This window comes from Barbus barbus (genome assembly GCF_936440315.1).
Source record: "Barbus barbus genome assembly, chromosome: 14".
NCBI classification, from domain to species: Eukaryota; Metazoa; Chordata; class Actinopteri; order Cypriniformes; family Cyprinidae; genus Barbus; species Barbus barbus.
In genome coordinates, this window is record NC_136742.1 from 30,015,054 (window position 1) to 30,037,178 (window position 22,125).

A 22,125-nucleotide genomic window follows, 5' to 3' on the forward strand; every position below is an offset into this window, starting at 1 on the left:
AAATTTTTAGTAAAATTCCCAAAATATAAATGTTTTTGTTTATTAATGATGTTAAATTTCTCAAGCATGGTTTGCACTTATATAATTAAGATGTATTAAATTAAATTCTCAACATGGAAATATTTTTGTTTATTAATAAAATAACATATTTCTATCAAACATGGTTTACAATTATTGTAAAATTAAGCACTTTTCACTACATTGTCAAAGTAGTAATATTTTTTATTTTTTAATGAAATGTTTAATTGCACAAAAAAACATGGTTTGGATTTATTGTGTAATTAAGCACATTTTAATTAAATTCTCAAAATATCAATATTTTTCTTTGTAATAAAATATGAGAATTTTCAAATAGCATTTGCACTTATTGTACAATTAAGCAATTTCTTATTCAATTCTCAAAACTTTTTTGTAAAATTGATCAAACATGGTTTACATTTATTGTATATTTAAGCATTTTTATTACATTTTCAAACTAGTAATATTTTTCTTTATTAATGAAATGCTAAATTGCTTAAATATAGTATGCACTTATAATTAAGCACGTTTTTATTAAGTTCTCAAATTTAGCGATATTTTAGTTTATTAATGTAATGCTGACTCGCTCAAACATGGTTTGCACTAATCATATAAAGGCCCATCCATACTTCAGAGTTTTGTGAGTGTTTTCAGGTAGCGTCCCAGCGAGGGTCTCTGCGTCCTCCAGTAGTGTTTTAAAATGCGCCCGAAGCCATCATTCAGCACAAAGGCGCTCTATTATTAATTAAATCACAGCAGCAGATGGCCTTGGTTTGGGAGCCCATCCAGAATTGAAGTAGGCCCATAAAGCTGGGTCACAGATGTGTGCAGCGGGATGCGTTCTCCTCCTCTGGCGCTCGCTCTCTGTCTTTCTTTATTCATACCCCGAGGAACACGGCGAGGCCAGGAATGCTGGTTTTAAGTGTGGCAGGGTCCATATGACAGCATGGTTCGATTAAACACTCATAACTCTTCCATTAGACAGAGAAAGACTCGGCCAGAGATTCTGGCACTGTGAAGGGAAAAATGCAACTCTTAAACCGTGCCAGAAATATCACTTGAATCCAAGGGAGGATGTCAGTCCTGAATGTTTTACAGCTATAGTTTTTTTCATTATAGGCAGCTCTGTTTTCTAGACATTTCTATAAATGGACTTATTAATATATAAATGTCGCTGGAAAGCATGCCTATGTTCACAATATCAGGATTCCCAGGCAATTTAAAAATATATATATATTTTATTTATTTATTTTATTTTATTTTTTTCAATTTCCAATCTGAAAATTATCAAAAAAGTTATGGAAATTATTTTATTTATTTTATTTTTACACTCAAGCTTTAGCCATTCTGTAAGTAAAGCTGTTTTGGAGAATAAAGCTGTATTCTGTAAAAATTCCATATTGGAAAAAAAGCATTATAGTACTATTTCTGACTGCTATTTAGTATATAGTGTGTAGATGACCAAATACGGTATGCAAAACAAAGATTTTTTTTAAAATCCATACTGTTATTATTTCTGCCATATTATTACACTACTGTTGAAAAGTGTGATGTTTGTAGGAAAGTCTCTTCTGCTCACTAAGGCTGCATTGATGCAAAGCTGAATTTTCAGCATCATTACTCCAGTCTTCAGCGTCACATGATCCTTCAGAAATCATTCTAATATGCTGATTTGCTGCTCAAGAAACATTTCTTATTGTTATAAATGTTGAAGACAAATCTGCTGCTTCATATTTTTGTGATATATTTTATTTTTCAGGAATCTTTGATGAATAGAAACCATCTTACTGACCCCAAACATTTGAACAGTAATATACAGTGGTGTGAAAAAGTGTTGGCCCCCTTCCTGATTTTAATTTTTTTTGCATGTTTGTCACACTTTAATGTTTCAGATCATCAAACAAATTTAAATATTAATCAAAGATAACACAAGTAAACACAACATGCAGTTTTTAAATCAAGGGTTTTTTTATGAAGGGAAAACTAAATCCAAACCCACATGCCCCCCCCCACCCCCATTAAGTTCGGTTTCTCTAGCCACACTCAGGCCTGATTACTGCCACACCTGTTCGCAATCAAGGAATCACTTAAATAGGACCTGCCTTACAAAGTGAAGCAGACCAAAAGATCCTCAAAAGCTACACATCATGTTGAGATCCAAAGAAATTCAGGAATAAATGAGAAAGAAAGTAATTGAGATCTATCCGTCTGGAAAAGGTTATAAAGCCATTTCTAAAGCTTTGGGACCCCAGCGAACCACAGTGAGAGCCATTATCCACAAATGGAGAAAACATGGAACAGTGGTGAACCTTCCCAGGAGTGGCCGGCCGACCAAAATTACACCAAGAGCGCAGCGACGACTCCTCCAAGAGGTCACAAAAGACCCCACAACAACATCTAAAGAACTGCAGGCCTCACTTGCCTCAGTTAAGGTCAGTGTTCATGACTCCACCATAAGAAAGAGACGGGGCAAAAATGGTTTGCATGGCAGAGTTCCAAGACGAAAACCGCTCCTGAGCAAAAAGAACATAAAGCTCGTCTCAGTTTTGCCAGAAAACATCTTGATGATCCCCAAGACTTTTGGGAAAATACTCTGTGGACTGACGAGACAAAAGTTGAACTTTTTGGAAGGTGTGTGTCCCATTACATCTGGCGTAAAAGTAACACAGCATTTCAGAAAAAGAACATCATACCAGCAGTAAAATATGGTGGTGGTGGTAGTGTGATGGTCTGGGGCTGTTTTGCTGCTTCAGGACCTGGAAGACTTGCTGAGATAAATGAACCATGAATTCAGCTGTCTACCAAAAAATCCTGAAGGACAATGTCCAGCCATCTGTTCGTGACCTCAAGCTGAAGCAAACTTGAGTTCTGCAGCAGGACATTGATCCAAAACACACCAGCAAATCCACCTCTGAATGGCTGAAGAAAAGCAAAATGAAGACTTAGGAGTGGCCCGGTCAAAGTCCTGACCTGAATCCTATTGAGATGCGGTGGCATGACCTTAAAAAGGCGGTTTTGTTACATAATATTTTTGTAATAATACTTGATAGTTTGCCGTGTATAGTGTGCAGTAGTCATGCTCTTTCTCTTGCTCTGTAGTTTAGTTTCCACCTCACTTCCACCTCACTTTGCTCGTCTCTATAGCCTCTAGAACCACTGGAAATTATTTTAATCCCATAATATTTCAATTTTAGACCCGCACACCCCAGGACTAATGATTTTCTCACTCTGACACTTAATAATCTCCAGTTGGATTCTCACAAAGCAATTTAACTCGTAAGCATTTTTTCCACAGGGCCAAAATGTAATATCATTTGAATTGCATCTAGACCTTGGATTCTTTTGTGCAATGATCACACTCCTAAATCACTCACTGATGTCTGTACACTCAACTAAATTTGGGGTAGGATTTATTTCAAAACAGTTTTCACATTAAATTACATATGGAATATGACTGAAATATTATTTTCTTGTAAAAGAGACTCCAATAATGTTTATTTAAAACTTCAAAAAAAAAAAAAAAAAAAAAAAAATATATATATATATATATATATATATATATATATATATTTTACAGTGTATTCACATAAAACTGGCTTGTATGACAGAAAAGGAGAACAAAAATATTCTAAACTTATGAAAACGTTATTTCTCTGAATGTTCAAAACATCCAGTTTTTATCTTAAAAATGTTTCCTTTCCAGGAACTCGAACTGCGTCGAAACGCTAAGGGAATGCCTTCAGCGTGACCGCGCTCTGAATCACGTGTGTAATCTGTCCAATGGAAGGGCGAGATGTCACGGGCGGGTGACGTAATCGACCAGGAAGCATAAAAGCACGTGCGGTGGAATCAGCGTTTTGTTTTTTGTCATTCAGCAACCGCTAGTCTGTGTGTGTGTGTCTGTCGATGTGTTGTGAGTCTTATTTAGTGTTGTTTGTCCCGAAGCACAATCACTTGAAATAAGCTCCACAATGTGTGCAGGCATATTATGAATGAGAATGACGCGTGGTCAGCTCAAAAAAAAAAAAAAAAAAGGGGCTGATTGTGCTTACATCTCGCGGTCCCGCTGCTACTGAGACATGGCGGCGAGTGAGATCGCGGGGATCGCAACATGGATCTGGCGGACGGGTTCACCCGATCTCCACCTTCATTCCTGAGATCTAGCCCGCGGTGCGGTTCTTCACCCTTTGAGTGAGAGCTCGCTGTTTCAGCGCGCGATGCCCCGGGTGTAACAGACGCTCGCGAGCTATCTGTCCCCTGGCGCGGCGTGGTCTCTGAAGGCTCGCGGCTGCAGGTCAGGCTGGTGCGTGTCTGCACACCATGGCAGTGTTACAGGCGCACCAAGCCGACGTACCTGCTTAAAGAGCTAGATGAGGGAGAGGCGCTCAATTTAGATTGAAAGAAAAGCTGATCTCTGTGCTCCGTAGAAACACTGAGTGTGGTTGACCCTATCTGACATGGAGAAGAGGGTCTTCCTCTGGACGCCCCGCTTGTGCCTTCTGGCCTGTTCGGCAACGCCGTCAATTCTGTCGTTGACAGGGAGCAAGAGGCCCGTAAATAGGCGGCGGCGTTTCAGCGGTTTCTCCCTCGCCGATCTCTAGCTCAGGGGGCTGCTGGGTGCCAGCTCCTCATACAGAGAGGCACAAAACAGAGCGTGGCTACTCGCACCCCACCGAGGTGGGGCCATGGCGGCAAACGCTCTGGGTCGGGGATAGGGGTGGGCGTATCGATCCTAATATCGATAGTATCGATACCAACGTTGCTATTGGTATCGGATCGATACTAGCCTGATAAGATCGATACTTTAGGATATTTTTTTCTCCTATACACTTAATAAAATTGCTTAATACATACAACAAAGTGTAGGCATATCTGTGGCTGTATATGCCGCTCTTTTCACATCTCGAATGCAAACATTGCTGCTCCTCCCCTGCTACGCTGGGTTTGGTTGTCATGTCTCAGCGGCTCCGAGCGCAAGCGGCAAACGGATACTTTTAGCTACAGTGAGAGATGGAACGGAACTCCAAGCTACAAAAGAAATTAAAAGGGGAGGAAGGAAATCCTTCACATAGTGCATATAATACCTGTATACCGCATTTGTCCTTTTTATACATTATCACTGATAATACATAATATACATTGTACTGTTTAGCTTTTTTAAATGATTTCTTAATGCATTAAGACACTTTAAATTTTCATTATATCGGTTTTCTATGGGAGTAAAATGCTTAACATGTTGTTTAGCATGTTTGCATATATATTCTGGGCTCAGCTGCTTGCAACATATTATATTTTATTAACAAGCTGTATACCGAATTTAGTCTTTATTTATTTATTGGTCTTTATCACTGTCTTCCTCCATTCATTAATTGCACCATATTAAATGTTTTTTATTGCAATTAGAGAAAATGAAATTCAGCGTGTTTCATTGATGTTCTGAGTTCATCTGCTTACCTGTACATGCATAGTAGGCCTATATATTTTTATAAACTATACCGAATTTGGCCTTTTCATATAAGTTTTTTTTATTGCGATAACAAACAAATATTACAGTATGTATAAAACAAACAGAAAATACAGTACGTACATAACATACTAAAATCCTTTCAATAATAAACGAGTTATGGTTTAATAGTTCTTTTCATATCAATGTCTTCATTCAATAAGCCACTTACGTTAAACTTTTCTTTATAATGTTTTTTTATGGGAGGAAAATGCATAATGTGAAAACTTTGAGCCCTGCTTTCTTATTCTGGGCACATCTGCTTACTTGCATATCTAGTTTGAAACATTAATAAGGTGTATACTGAGTTTTGTCTTTTAATATTACGTTCTTAATTTATTAAGCCACGTTAATTATTTGTATAACTCTTCTATGGGAGGAAAATACTTAACATGAAACTGTTTATTGCTTTCATGTTCTGGGCTCCTCTGCCTGCAAAGTCCTTTAGAAAGGCAAATAATATCCACGTAGCTTTAAGGTGAATATAATATTAGTCATATCAACATTAGTATTGTTAATTTTTAGTTTTTAGTTTTTTTTAATGACAAGTATCGGTATCGGTATCGATACTAAAATTTGCAGTATCGCGCACCCCTAGTCGAGGACCTCTAAGGCTAAGCCGGATCTGCGGACCGTTCTTAAAGTGCATATTGCAGGTTAAAAAAAATTCAAATGAATATATAACCTTGTATGAAAATACCACATGAACTGTTAATGCAGGATTTGAAAATGTTTTACAAGATGCGAGGGCACAAATTTAGATAAAGTGAGGCTTTCCTTGACAGAGTTCTCAAAAACCCTTTTTTTCCAACATTGCGTTATATTACGTCACAAAAGGGAGTCGTGTGCCGCACTCTGCTTTGAGCGCGCGAGTCAGTGTGTTTTCGGTAGTTATTATTATTTCAATTTATCATTGTCATGGTAAATTATTGTGTTTGTGGAGGTTGCACAAACTCCAGCCTGTCAGGACATCGAGTCCACAGGTTTCCTAACAAGAAATAGGACGGTATCTTCCGGGCCTCGGTGCGTTAGTGCAGCTGAAGAGACTGGACTTCACTAATGCATCTGCTTCAAACACCACGGTGGTGTGTAACTTAACAGATGTGATGGAGGCCAAGTGGAAAAGCATGGTCAGCAGGGAATGTGATCTAAACTTGTGTTTGCTTCTCCCAGCATATGCCGTCTGAGAGAGGAATACTGCAGGTCACCACAGGCTCCAGGAGAACACAGCACGGTCATGTCCACTACACCTGCTCCTCTCTCCAGATCCCTCCAGTCAGAGGATCAACATGATGAGGCTGTTGGTGTATCTCTAGCACAGCCTTCACCATTTAACACACTTTAACAAAACATTAGTGTGATACCCAGACTGAAAGATTGTTAAATGTTTTTAAATGGGTCAGATGGTATTTCTTTTAGCAGTATATGTTTGGTACATCTACATATATATATTAACAGTTGAAATGTTGTGTTTTGAGTTGGGTATTAACAGTGCTGTATAGTACTGTATAAATAAAACTGAATTGAATTAACCATAAATGCAGATCTGCTTGATTGTGATTTATTTTTTATTGATTGTCAACAAAATGGGGCCATTCAAAACCTTTATAAAGTCCTCCTTCCTCTGTAAACTATCTTCTAATGGCTGACACAACACATGCACCATAGGCCCAGCGGACAACTTGTCTGTATGCTATCATTATTGATTGTGTTATACCAATTGCATCAAAAAGTGTTACTTATAGGTAGTCATGACCTAAACAGAGTTAACTTGTAATTGAGAATCAAAATTATTCAGACTGTTTTAATATTAAAATCTTTAACAATGTATTTATACATGTATACAAGTATTTAGCTTAGAGTAATAAATGATTTCTGCCCTAAAACATGTGTCTGCTGGCCTGGAGAGGTCTATGCTTTCCTCGCATTTCCCACACAAGCACCTATGAATCAAAAACGTGTTTATCTCTCTCTCCTGTCTATCTATCACATAACGTTAGTGTCGGATATTAACGAGTGTGACACGCCTGATCAACGTTTATTAGTTTCTATTACTGGTAGTATCAATACTAGCATTGCTATTGCCTGATTACATTAGCTAACGTGTGTATATCTGTAAGCTAACACTGATCTCTCACCAAACACCTGTCCTGTTCTCCTCACATCAACTCAATTTGTCTTCTCTGACCATTGTTCTGTCTAATCCTGACCTGTCCTGCTCTCTTGCATAGCAAGCTCATCATTTTATCTGTGGTCCGTCATATGAGTGTAAATACACATTTAAAATTTCCTCAGCGTCCGAACTGTCTGTGATCCATTGTTTTCCTGTGGTTTAAATGGACCGCTCTCCCTTTTGATGCGTCACTTCCGGTTTTGGTGCGTTTCAGATGCGGAAGTAAAATTCTCTCACAAAAACGAATCCAGAAGCCTTAATAGCGTATTTTAAAGTATATTTCAAAAACTGCTGGGTCTGATGGCAGCTGCGTCCAACGTGATATCTATTGGCCTGCTGTACATGAGACCCCTACAGTGGTGGCTCAGAACCAAGGGGTTCTCCCTGAGGGGAAACCCACTTCGCATTCAAGGTCACGCGGCGATGCCTACGTGCCTTAGACATGTGGAGACGTCCTTGGTTCTCGTCTCAGGGCCTGGTGCTGGGAGCTCCTAGTCACTGCGTAATGCTAGCGAAGGACGCATCCCTCACCGGTTGGGGAGTGGTCATGAGTGGCCACCCTGCCTGCGGTCTGTGGAGTGGTCGCCATCTCAAGAGCATGGTACATCAACTGCCTGGAAATGCTGGCCATGCTTCGAGCACGCAAACACTTTCTCCCAGACCACCATGGAGAGCAGACATCCTGCAGGGGCTATCATCCACCCTCTCCCGGAGCTGTGGAAGCTGTGGGTGTGGCCTCTGAGGAGGCACAGCTCATAGCTTTCGGTCTCTCAACCGAGGTTGCTGAGACCATCCTCCAATCCAGAACACTACTGGAGTTCCTGTAGGCCCGTTTCTCCGCAGGGGTAACCCACTCCACCCTGAAGGTTTACGTGGCGGCTTTATCGGCCTACCACACCCTTCTCGGTGGCGTCTCAGTGGGTAGGCACCCCCTAGTTACATGTTTCCTCCAGAGGCTGAGGCCTCCGGCCAGAGAGCTTATGCTATATGGTGGATCAGGATGCTATTTCATAGCCTCGAGTTCTTTGCTCTCCCCCTTCTCGGGGATCAAGACTCACTTCTCAGAAGTTGGCCTTTGGGAAAGCGCAGGCCTGCCCACTTTAGCCACTCTTGGCCTTTTTTCTCTCGCCCACGTTGTGCTCCTGAGGGACACACACAGGGCAGGGACTTGGAAGTCTGGAGGCGTGGGCATCTCGTTCCCCTAGCGTTTCGACGCAGCTCGAGTTCCTGGAAGGGAATGTCTTAGGTTACGTATGTAACCCTGGTTCCCTGAAGGGAACAAGACGCTGCATCTCGAGGCCATTCTTCAAACATCCCTGTGAGCCGTTGCTTCATTCCTAGAAGCAAACGCCGGTTCCACCGCACGTGCTTTTATGCTTCCTGGTCGATTACGCCACCCGCCCGTGATGTCTCGCCCTTCCATTGGACAGATTACACACGTGATTCAGAGCGCGGTCACGCTGAAGGTGATCGACGCAGTGTCTCGTTCCCTTCAGGGACCCAGGGTTACATACGTAACCTGAGATGATTTTTTGGGTTATTCAAAATGTCATTCCATTTTATAATTTTGCAAAAAATATGGGAATGTTTCTTTTGAATGTTCTCTGAATGTTTTGAAAGAAGTAGCTTAATTTAAAAAAAAATGGAATTCAGAGAAAACGTTCCATGAACGATGTATAAAGCGTAAAGCATGAACGCTATTAAAAACCAAACTCTAAACGAACATTCTATTAATGTTACCGCAAGAATATTTGTTCATAACATTGAGACAACCTTGTCAGAACGTTCTGAGAATGTTCCCTGCTAGCTGGGTTTAATGCTTCGTCTTCTTTCACCACAGATCAAATATGGCATGTCAAGAAGTGTTTTTGTTCTTTTTGGAGCAAGTGAACAGATGATGACTAAATATTATTTTAGGTTAAATTGTACTGTACATTTAAAGAGACAGATGCTGAAATGAAAGCACAGGTATTTCACAGCACTGGCTCATGTTAAACACATTAAGCAGAATTATCCTCAAGCATGTTTTGATGTTAATTAAACTCTCTGAGTTTTCCACACGTTCAGGACAGAGACACTCACTCTGGGCCCAAACCATGTGTCTACCTGTGTCAGAGTCACAAAACGAACCGTCTAGCATCACAAATGCTCTGAGAGAGAGAGAGAGAGACAGTGCTGCCACCAGAGGCTGTAGTCTGAAGTGGTTTCCTTGGAAACGGAAGAAAAGATCCTAAGTTATTTGCTATCAGTATAATGTTATTTATGCAAAGAGTGAACCCAATAACACTCCAGTGTTACCGTGTTTTACCTGACAGGTGTTACTGCTGCTCTGTTATTGAAGAGTATCTCTAATAGAATAAACCATGTATTTAAAGGGGAATAAAAATCACTGCAATGAAAGAAAAATTTCAATGTATAATATAGATCCATCTATATATAATATGTGTGTATTCTCTATACATTCTAATATTCTTGTTTATTATATAAGGAGAAACAGAGAGAGAACAAAGTAAAATATATAAAGTAGTATAGAATTATCATTTTATATTCATTTTCATGTAATGGTTGAGCTGGAGAAAAAGCAAAACTAATATAGAATTATAATACTTCTTAATGAAGTATTATTCAAATTATAATTTACATTTAATAATCAGTTTTCATTTTACCAATCTGGATTTTTAAAAAATATTTTTATTTATTTATCATTAAAAACATATAGATATATAGATTTTATTTATTAATTTATTTATTTTTTATTCATTAATTTATATATATATATATTAGTGCTGTCAAATGATTAATCGCGATTAATCGCATCCAAAGTAAAAGTTTCTGTTTACATAATATATGTATGTGTACGGTGTTCATTTATGATGTATATAAAAACACACACATACAGTATATATTTTGAAAATATTTGCATTTATATATTTATATTCTTCTATTTTATATTCTATATAAATATATTTAATATATAAACAACATATTTTTCTTAAATATATACATGCATGTGTTTGTATTTATATGTAAATATATATATATATATATATATATATATATATATATATATAGTTTATAAAGTGCTTATTAAAATGGAGTTGCAATGGTTGCATTTTCCATCAAATTCATTTAGATTTTGCAGAATCAAATCTATTAGTATGGACTTTGCCAGGCTTGAAATAGTCAATTTAATTAATAATTTTCATATATTTATACAAATTTCATTATGGTTTCTGTGATGAAAGTGAGTGTAGGTAATTTTACAGGAGCCTTTTGTGTGCGTGTGTGTGTGTGTGTGTGTGTGTGTGTGTGAGAGAGAGAGAGAGAAAGAGTCTGCTGTCACAAGGAAACATGATGCTATAGTTTCCTAAAAATAACACGAATGCAAAAAGGGGAAAAAAGAGCGAGAAGGAAAAAGATACCTTACATAAGACCTGTCTGCTGCTCTACACCTCCTGCCTCAAGTGCTTTTCTCCTCTCTCTCTCTCTCTCTCTCCCTCACTCACACACACACACACACACACACACAGTCTCTCTTTGTTTGTTCTAATTCTTGATTTGGCCACAGGATGGCACCATGCAATAGGAATAAAAGCTTGATTTCTACAAACATGTTATCTTCATGGTCCTAAAGATTTTCTTCTAATACTGATGTGATCTTGTTTTTCAGGCTTGGAGGAACCATCTCAGCTTACAAAATCGTCCCTGATGAAATTGATGAGATCAAGGTACGATAACAGGAAAATAAAATGGTTTTATCAACAATTGATATAATAATGATATATAGCAGCCTAAAAAAACACACCACTGTTTAAAGGATTGCATGAGCAAGATTTTTTAAAAGAAATGAATAGTTTTATTATTTATTAAAAAATGACAGTAAAAACATTTAAAATGTAACAAAATATTTTTAAATGGTAATAATATTTCACAATTTTTACAGTTTTTACTGTATTTTTGATTAAATAAATGTGAGTGTTTGCTGACATTTATTTATTTTTGTCTGGTTCAGGAGACTCTGATCGACTGGTGTGATGAGAAAGAGTTGAACCTGATTTTGACCACCGGTGGCACCGGCTTCGCTCCTCGGGATGTCACGCCTGAGGTCGGCCGTGCACCACATACGTGTGTGTGGAGAGTGACGTGTGTTCCTGCCTAAAATATTATTTTACAGACCTCTAACACACTCTGAAACTCTGACCATAAGCCAAACTGAATCATCTGCCATCGCTAGAGCCCTTCCAGTGGTCACACCGGTCCAGATCAGATCTCAGCCTTCAACAGCTCTCAGATGCCTGATCTCGCCTCGTTTCGGATTTATTGACGTGCCATATTCTCATCCAAACGTCCTGAGATGAGCTCTGATATCACACCAGAGATAGATAGACAGACAGATAGATAGATCGATGGACGGACTAGATAGATAGATAGATAGATAGATAGATAGATAGATAGATAGATAGATAGATAGATAGATAGATAGATAGATAGATAGATAGATAGATAGATAGATAGATAGATAGATAGATAGATAGATAGATAGATAGATGAATGGATGGAGCTTCATGTGTGTTGTGGCCAATTGAGTTCAAATTTAGTTCAAGATGCGCTTTGAAACATCTTAAATTATTAGTTATTGTCTTCTCCAGTGCTGCCATCATTTATAAAATGAGAATCATGCAAAATAGAAGCTCTAGTGGTCTCAGATTTTGGACTCCGCTGTATTTCTCTGCAAAAGCAGACTCTGGGACTCTCTCACACATCCCATGAGTCTCATCAATACTCCTCTTTTGATGTTTTCCCTCGTTCTTCTCTCTAATGATGTTTGAAGTGTCACTCAAGGACAAAGAACACACACACAGATGATTATTTTGTGCAGTGAGTAATACAGTAGGATCATCCTGGGTTTTAATGTGACCAGCCTCTTTTGATCTGTGACATTCCTGTCAAGCTTCTCTCCCAGAGGAACATGGTATCGCTCAAAGGTTGCGCTTCAATAGCTCAGAAGACACAATGGAGTTCTTTGTAATATTTCATTTCACAAAATATAAGACACCTGTTGACATCCAATAAGTGAATAGTTCTGTAAAATGAAAGTGGATACCAGCTCCGATCATTCATGAAAATATTGAGATCTCTGACTTCTGATTGCAAACTTTGGTATCTTGGCACATTTGAACACAGTTTGAGACACCTTCATTTAAACTCAGCAGGTCTAGACAAATCTGAGACATTAAACAGACATAATTTCTTTCTCTCTCTCATTCTGTCTGTCTGTCAGGCCACTAAAGAGGTGATCGAGCGGGAAGCTCCAGGGATGTCTCTGGCCATGCTGGCGGGCTCTCTGAATGTCACTCCTCTGGGAATGCTCTCCAGGTCTCACTTCAACACATCCTCAACATGTTCATCTCAATATAGAAGAACTTTGACTTCATTCATAATTATACTCATCAGTATATTCAGAGAAAACTAATCCCAGATCAGCCTCTTAATCAAAGACACTGACTTCATTGAAACCAGACTTTCATTGGCTCGTACATAAGCTTCCAGTAGAGGAATAATACAACAGCTAGATACAAACTTATAGGAACATTTTCAGAATATAATAATGCAAATATCAGAATTTTATGGAAGCCTGTTTCTGCCATGGAATTTAAAAAATCAAAAAGGTAATTGCAACTTTTTAACTGCCAGATCTGACTTTTTTTCAGAATTGCATGAAAAAAAGTCAAAATTGTGAGATAAAAAGTTGCAGTTACCTTTTTGATGTTTTTTATCATGTGGCAGAAAACTATGTATGTACAGGTCAAGTATGTGCAAATTAGAAATGAGAAAATAAAAATAAAATAAGTGAGTGTGGTGAATGGATAATGTATTATAGTTGTGTGTTCCACATTTATTGTTGAGTGTTGATGAGATGGATTGCCTGAGGGAAGAAACTGTTCCTGTGTCTGGTCGTTCTGGTTCTCAGAGCTCTGTAACGTCGACCAGACGGTAACAGTTCAAAGAGGGAGTGTGCTGGATGTGAGGGGTCCAGAGTGATTTTACCAGCCTTTTTGCTCACTCTGGATAAGTACAGTTCTTGGAGAGTGGGGAGGGTTGTACCAATGATTCGCTCAGCAGTCCGGACTACTCTCTGTAGTCTTTTGAGGTCAGATTTGGTAGCTGAGCTGAACCAGACAGTTATTGAAGTGCAGAGGATGGATTCAATGATGGCAGAGTAGAACTGCTTCAGTAAGTCCTGTGGCAATATAATAATAATAATCAATATGTATTAATAGACTACTGTTAAAAGCTAAAAGTACTTTTAAAGTACTTCAGTTAAAATAAGTCTATTACACTCAAATACAATAAAATATACAAAAATACAATAAAAACTTTAAATATTGTGAAATATTATTGAAAATTCAAATAGATGATTTCCACTGTGATATGTTTTAAAATGTATTTTATTCCTGTGATCAAAGCTGTATTTTCAGTATCATTACTCCAGTCTTCAGTGTCACATGATCCTTCAGAAATCATTCTAATATACTGATTTACTGCTCAAGACACATTTCTGATTATTATCAATGTTGAAATCAGGCACTTTTGAATTGTCTTGATTTGTGTGTGTGTGCAGACCCGTGTGTGGTATCCGAGGGAAAACTCTCATCATAAATTTGCCAGGCAGTAAAAAGGGTTCACAGGTAAGAATTTATTTAATTTTTATTTTTTTTAATTAAGTGTGTGGTTAGTCGTATGTCTCAGTACTGGTCTGCCAGTATGTACTCCATTAGCCAAAACCTTTAATGTAGTACTTCTAGTAATCTAATTCATATATAATAAATGATAAATGGGAGTGTTTTACACATAATGTGCAAGTTTAATTCTGTTTGTGGACTTGCTTGTGGGCTCAATAATATATATATATATTAATGGGTGCTGGAAATAGAGATAAATATGAATAATTATAGAGCTCTTTTTGGATCAGTCCAGAATAGTTTACTTAAGGGTCATAATTTTTTTCATTGCTTGGCCAATTTATGAGAAACACCATGTACATTATATATCTTTTAAATAAAATTTGCACTATCAATTTCAGTAAATCACCTATAATAGTGGTTTATCCCAGTGTTATGTGTATGTGTTTAGTATTAATGAGATACTATTATAGTTTTTATTAATATTTTGAATTATATTTTATTTTTATGATTTCATTTACTTGAAGTTTTAGTAATTTTGTTGCATGTTTTTTACATTTTTAGAATATGTTTATATAAGTTTAATCCATTTTTTTATTTTAGTTGATCTATTTATATTAGTATATTGTAGTAAATGAAAATGAGAAAGGTTGCCTTGGCAACTTGCTGAATTCAGTTTAAAAAAAATAATAATTTCATTTTATCTCAGTTCAAATTTATTTAAATTTTATTTTACTAAAATTTAATAACAAAAATTAGTTTTTTAATGGTTTTAGTTTTAGTTAACTATCCAAAAACAGTACTTTTCTGTTGGATTGTAAATTGATCAACATTTGAATAAAATAATTGTGAAGCTCTCTTTTGTTTTTTTGTTATTGTACAAGGTTTTGTTTAAATTAATGTCATAATTGATACTTTTGGCTCATCCCTTCTCTTAAAAAGTTTAAAGGCTGAAATGTGAAATTGATCATTTTATAAAACTTTTTTGTTTTGTTTTTGTGAAAACCCATATCTGAACTGCAAATCATGCTTTTTACAGTCATTTTATGATTTAATATGTTAACATAGAGATTGCCTTACCCCGCTTACATGGTATTGATTTTATTTGTGCAGGTCTTAAAAAGGTTATAAAAAATTATTAAATTTGATTTTAAAAATTCCTGCAGATACCCTGTTGTAAAATGGATAGTTCTGGAGCTTGATGCTGATTGGTCAGTAATGGGTGCCCTAAATTGGATTGCATTGTTATGCCCCCTCCCTTAAACATTATGGAAGTAATAAAAAAAACCTATAGAGGTCAAAATATAACTTTAATAAAATATAAAAGTAATTAAATTGCATTATTTACAAATTACAATTGTAGCTCTAGATAGTTACCTATGGAAGTAATACAGTTGTCTGACTGATTTAATCTCAAGCATTCAGAAATCACGCAAAAGAAAATTAAGCAGTTTCACTACGATAAAACCGTAAGGGTTGTGCTGTCCACATGTTTTGTTGAAGAAATTATAGAGGTTGTGTCATCTATAGCAAAAAGGTGGCCAAAAATGAAAGATTAAGTGGATATTTGAATGAAATGTTTGGTCAATAGCTTATTAAACAAGAATATGATCGTCCTGTAAGTGTAGCAGCAGCAATGACCAGGCCTTTGGCTCCCTTTGAAGGCATTTGTAATAACATGTAATGTTGAAAAAAACAGACACCATCACAAAATTTGTAATGGTTTTACTGGTTATAATGGGACTTGTATTGGATTTAATGGAAACTGGACCCTGTTGGTCTCTACTGGTTATTGGTCACCTTCTATTGGTGGCTTGTTAAAACCAATCAATCCTAATGGAATACGTCCCAAAACACACTACATAAAACCATTTTTTTAATGGTTAAAAGTTGATGGTTTGTAAGGTTTGTAATGGTATTTGTGATTTATTTATGATTAGTTTGTGATGGTGTTAGATTTTCTGTGATTTTTCAGCAGGGGCCTCATTGTTTTTAAGCTATATAATGCATTTTAAGTCATTTTAAAGGCTGTTGTTGGCTTAGGTTTTTTTTTATAACAACAAAAAAATATTATCTTAATACTTCTTTGTAAATTATTATTTGAAGTAACAAAACCATGGTTAATTTGCGGTTACTATGACTACAAGAATCATTCGTTTTCATCTTTTTTTTTATTTTCTTGGCGGGCGATTGCTGATGTCTTTTCAAGGGCATAGTTGTCCATCAATTATGATCTTTTTTTTTTGGAGCAACTGGGATGGTGCCCCCCCTGAGAGTTGGTGCCCTACGCAAACTGCGTACAGGGAGCAGGGGTACTGGGTCAGTATCTGTGTTTTCACCGGCCAGGGGTGCGTTTCCTCAAAGCATCGCCTGTTTCACACATACTCCGTTTGCAGTGCGTATGCAGCGTTCATACTGCACACGGTTGCGGTCCGGTGTTGTGCCGAATTCTGACCCCCGCCAGATTATTGCCCCCCTAGTATCGGTAGATTTAGGGTTAGGTGTGGGGGAGGGGTTAGCATTAGGCAATCAGGTAGTGATTTCAACAAGGGAGGTAATAATTTGTCAAGGAGTCGAAAATGGGCACAATCAGTGCGTTCCAGGAGCGGTGCGTGATCAGTTCAGTGATCTTTACGCACCGAGTCTATTTTTGCTGTGCTGCACACGCTGAATTAAAGTGACAGAGTTTTGTTCGCGGTAAAATTGAACATGGATTGACACGAAAATGTAGAAATTTCACAATAAATAGATAGAATTAAGGTCTACTGTGTTGCACAGGCTTTTTGTCCAGGTTTAAAACAAAGAAAAGTGCACTTTTAGATAAACAAAACAACGCACTTGTATCTTGTGGAGGTAGAAAAACTTAACTTTAAATATTTGTGATAGCCTATAAGAAAAGTAGGCTATATGCTGTGTTTAAATGTGTTTCCACTTGCTTGAGCAACTTAATATGCAAATCTAAGTGCATTTAATACGTTGTTTATATTAATTGAGTTTAAACGTGAATATGTCTATGAAAAATTGTGTAGCTGCACTGTGATAAAAGAGGATCACAATGCTGAAAAAACAATTTCAGTATAGGCTAACAACGTTTGGATTTGAAATCAAAATAATGGATAAATATTGCATCATTCACCTTTGATTTTGAGCCCCCGCCCTGTCAAAGAAAACAAATGTTTTCTCATGCTGAGAGATAAACAACTGTACATGTGTGAGAAAATATCATATATTGCTGATGAGAACAGTTCTTACGCTATTTTGGATTTGAGCTCCATCAGATGAGGGTGTTACAATTGAACATTGTTGTGTAACTGTTACTGTAACAGGGACTATTTTTCCTATCGGAAGGATGGCATTTAATGATTTTACTTAAACAAAAAGTAACATTAAGGGGTGAGTTATTTTTTTCTAAATTCATGTCTCAAACTCTTGGATTTATTCTTCTTTGCATGTGTGTCCTGTAGGAATGCTTCCAGTTCATCCTGCCCGCTCTCCCGCACGCCATCGACCTGCTCCGAGAAGCTGTGGTCAAAGTGAAGGAGGTGCCAAACGAGCTGGAGGACCTGCCCTCGCCTCCGCCTCCTCCTTCCCCGCTGCCCGCCAGCAGCCCACACCGCCAGACCGAGGACAAGGGTGTGCAGTGTGAGGATGAGGAGGAGGAGAAGAAGGACAGCGGTGTGGCCTCCACAGAGGACAGCTCCTCCTCGCACATCACCGCCACCTCCATCGCTGGCAAGGTAAACCTGTAGCTATACATAAATCAGTTATGCTATACAAAAGTGTTTCTCACACAAGGATGTAGAATTTATAAGAGATGCAAGGGACATGTCCCTACCAATATCCAGCGACTACTAAATTATCCCTAGCAATAGTTTTGATCAGACAATTAAACATATGTATATGTAACCACCAGTGTTGGTTGTGACTAATTACTAAGTAATTAGTTACTGTAATTTAATTACTTTTCACAAATTACTTTTTACAATGCAATACAATAGTGGATTTAACATCAAGTCTAACCTTGAAATGCATGCTTTTTATGTAACCTTCTCACTTTAAATACTTTAGTGAGTTAATAAGAATATGAATAACACTTTAGTGTCCAATTCTCAATATTAATTGGTTATTAACATGGATATTACTGGGATATTGGCTGTTTATTATTACTTAAAATACACATATTAATGTCTTATTCTGCAAGACCTTATTCTAAATCCTTAATCCTACCCAATTCTTAAACTTAACAACAGTAATTAGGAGTATATTGAGGCAAAAGTCATTGTAACTGATGTAGTTACTTGAAAGAATTAAAAGAGCCGTTTCATGTCTATCCTTGTATTAATAACTTGTCGAGGTTGATATAGGATTTAGAAAGTAATTAGTAATTAGTAATTAAATACTTTTTGGAGAGAGTCATTTGTACAGTAATCTAATTACACTGTTGAAGATGTAATTAGTAACTAGTAATTAATTACTTTTTTAGAGTAACTTACCCAACACTGGTAACCACTGTTGTTGTAATTTCGGCCGCATCTGAAATTGGTCACACCATTGATATTTAATACGCTAGGAAAGTAGGTCCTTGAAATGGAGCTTTTCTAAGTTCAGAATTCAGTTAAACCATTGTGTCGCAAAATTATTCACTATTTCAAAGCGCTCCAATTGGATTGCGAATCATTTGATCGGGACTTCGGAGACACCTTCAACATTTCTCACATTATGTAATGAATTTGGTTGAATTGCTGTCAGCTGTTAAATTTAAGTACAAAATTAGCAATTTAGATCAACCAATTACCAAGCAATGCTTAATTTTGTTCAGTCTGTGGCATAAAAAGGTTGCATCACCAATTAAAGAAAAACTACGGTGGCAGAGAGAGAAAAAACACCAGCAAATCAAGAAAACATCTTCATCATTTTGACAGCACATGCGCTGCAAATCCTCACAACACATGCAAATTAAGAAACGCTGCAAATCCTCACAACACATGCAAATTAAGAAACGCTGCAAATCCTCACAACACATGCAAATTAAGAAACGCTGCAAATCCTCACAACACATGCAAATTAAGAAACGCTGCAAATGCTCACAACACATGCAAATTAAGAAACGCTGCAAATCCTCACAACACATGCAAATTAAGAAACGCTGCAAATGCTCACAACACATGCAAATTAAGAAACGCTGCAAATCCTCACAACACATGCAAATTAAGAAACGCTGCAAATCCTCACAACACATGCAAATTAAGAAACGCTGCAAATGCTCACAACACATGCAAATTAAGAAACGCTGCAAATCCTCACAACACATGCAAATTAAGAAACGCGCTGCATGGACCACAATGGAAATGTTTCAAGGGGACCCAAAAAAAAAAGTGATGGACCAGCTGGGATTTGCTTATTGTGCAGTGGCTATTGGTTGAGTTGTTGGTGAACTGAAAGGTGAGTGTTTTTGTTATTGTTTATTTTAACACCCTGATTGCATGATTTCTTTGTCTTTTGGATATTATTAGATTAACAATGACAAATTACACGATTAACGTTATTATATAAGTAACTTGATTCTTAATTAATATCCTCAACTAAATATAATTTCAAGGTTAATGAAAATAAATTCGCAATGCTTCAGTAATTGTTAAAACCAGGTCAGAATAAAAATGACAGTAAGAATATTTTAAAATTTATTCAGGCCCTTTTAGTAGGCTAATGAAAGAAAGGACATTTGCATGTGTTGTGAGGATTTGCAGCGTTTCTTAATTTGCATGTGTTGTGAGGATTTGCAGCGTTTCTTAATTTGCATGTGTTGTGAGGATTTGCAGCGCATGTACTGTCAAAATGATGAAGATGTTTTCTTGATTTGCTGGTGTTTTTTTCTATTTGCATGTGTTTTCTGAAGTTGCAGCGCGTTGAGCTCTCTCGGCCACCGTAAAAAACACTTAAGCAAAACATAATCAGGTCAAAGTGTCTGAATTATTTTTGGTCCCAAATTTTTATCAGTTTTACATGTAGTCCACTGTATGAAGAATTTTTGGGTATAATATGTCACAGTTTACTTTAGTTTGCTATCCTCACTTACATAAATTAACTATAGTGTCCTGCACCCACTAGTAAAAAAAAAATATCAAAACGTATATCTGGTGTCTGAATATTTTTTGGTTGGACTGTAGATCGGAATTTCAGAGCGGGTGTGCAAATCTTTTGATTCATTGTAGCAGGTTTGTTAATCATTTCACAAATCGAAAGATTTGTGATTCACACTCTGAAGTCTTAATCTGAACTGACGGTTCAAAATTCATCATTTAGACTGGAGCACGTATCACGAATCATTTGATTTAGATCGGAACTTCGGAGTGGGTTCGTGAATCATTATTCAGATCTTGACTTCGGAGCACATATCACGATTCATTTGATTTAGATTGGGATTTCGGAGCGGGTTCACAGATCATTTGATTTAGATCAGGACTTCGGAGTGCGGGTCACGAATCATTTGATTCAGATTGGGACTTCGGAGCGGGTTCATGAATCATTTGATTCAGATTGGGACTTCGGAGCGGGTTCATGAATCATTTGATTCAGATTGGGACTTCGGAGCGGATTCATGAATCATTTGATTCAGATTGGGACTTCGGAGCGGGTTCATGAATCTTTTGATTCAAAACGGAACATCAGAGCTTGTACTGGGAATCATTTGATTCAGAACGGTATTATTGCATATCGTGAATCTTTACAGTTTTACTACAAATACCATGGTTAAACTATGGTTAGTGTAGCATTTTCAGAAGGGATGTGTTGCCAGGTTAACAAAAAAAAGTGATATATTTACACCTTAAGAGGATACATAAATATAGGGATACAGTTTTGATTGCTTTAGGATGAACAGAGCTTTGAATAGTTTCCAAATACTGGTCTAGATCAACTCTGAATAAAGAAAAGAGAGGTTTAGAGCTTGATTTTTGTTCTGTTATACTTTGCTATATTCTCTCTTGAGTCAAACAATCAAAACATCTTTAAAACTGCTGCTGTAATGTTGTTGGTTTAATCAAAATTCTGTAATTATTGTCTGATGAATATGCTAACGAATTTTGAGTATTTTAGTTACCATAACTGTAAATAAAGACTTTAGATGATGTGAAACTGTGGTCAAAAGTCTATCATAAATGCAGAAATGTTGGTGTAGTTGGATGTGGAGGGGGATATTGTCTGCTGTAATGTCTTCTTTAATGTCAAAATCAGACCTTCGCCCTAGTTCTCACATGACTGTGTTGGATGTTTGCAGGTGTTCCATTTGTCTTCGTTCTCATCATGATATTGTGTGTCATCTTCATGTGTGCTGCAGCATCCGCTGGTGTGAGTGAATATCATGACATCTTCATCATTTGTGTGATTTGTTGTGTTTGTGTCGACCTTATTCATCATCTAAACTTTGTGTTTGGAAACAACTCTCTGAATTTCCTTTTAAGTAAGATCTGAATAAAATGTTTCAGACACTTAACTGCATGTTATTTGCAATTAAATGAAAATGTATTATAATGTAAATGCATTTAGTTGAACTTTTTTGTTTACCCACTTAAGTGGGACTTAAGTACATCTTATATAATTTCATAATTCTATTGTTTTGGAATATGATTAATGTGTACTGCCGAATGTAAACTAAAATTGAATGTCATTTGTATTCAAACTTCTATATTATGTATTTAAATATATTTGTAATGATGTGTCAATTTAAAATATATAAAAACATTAAATAT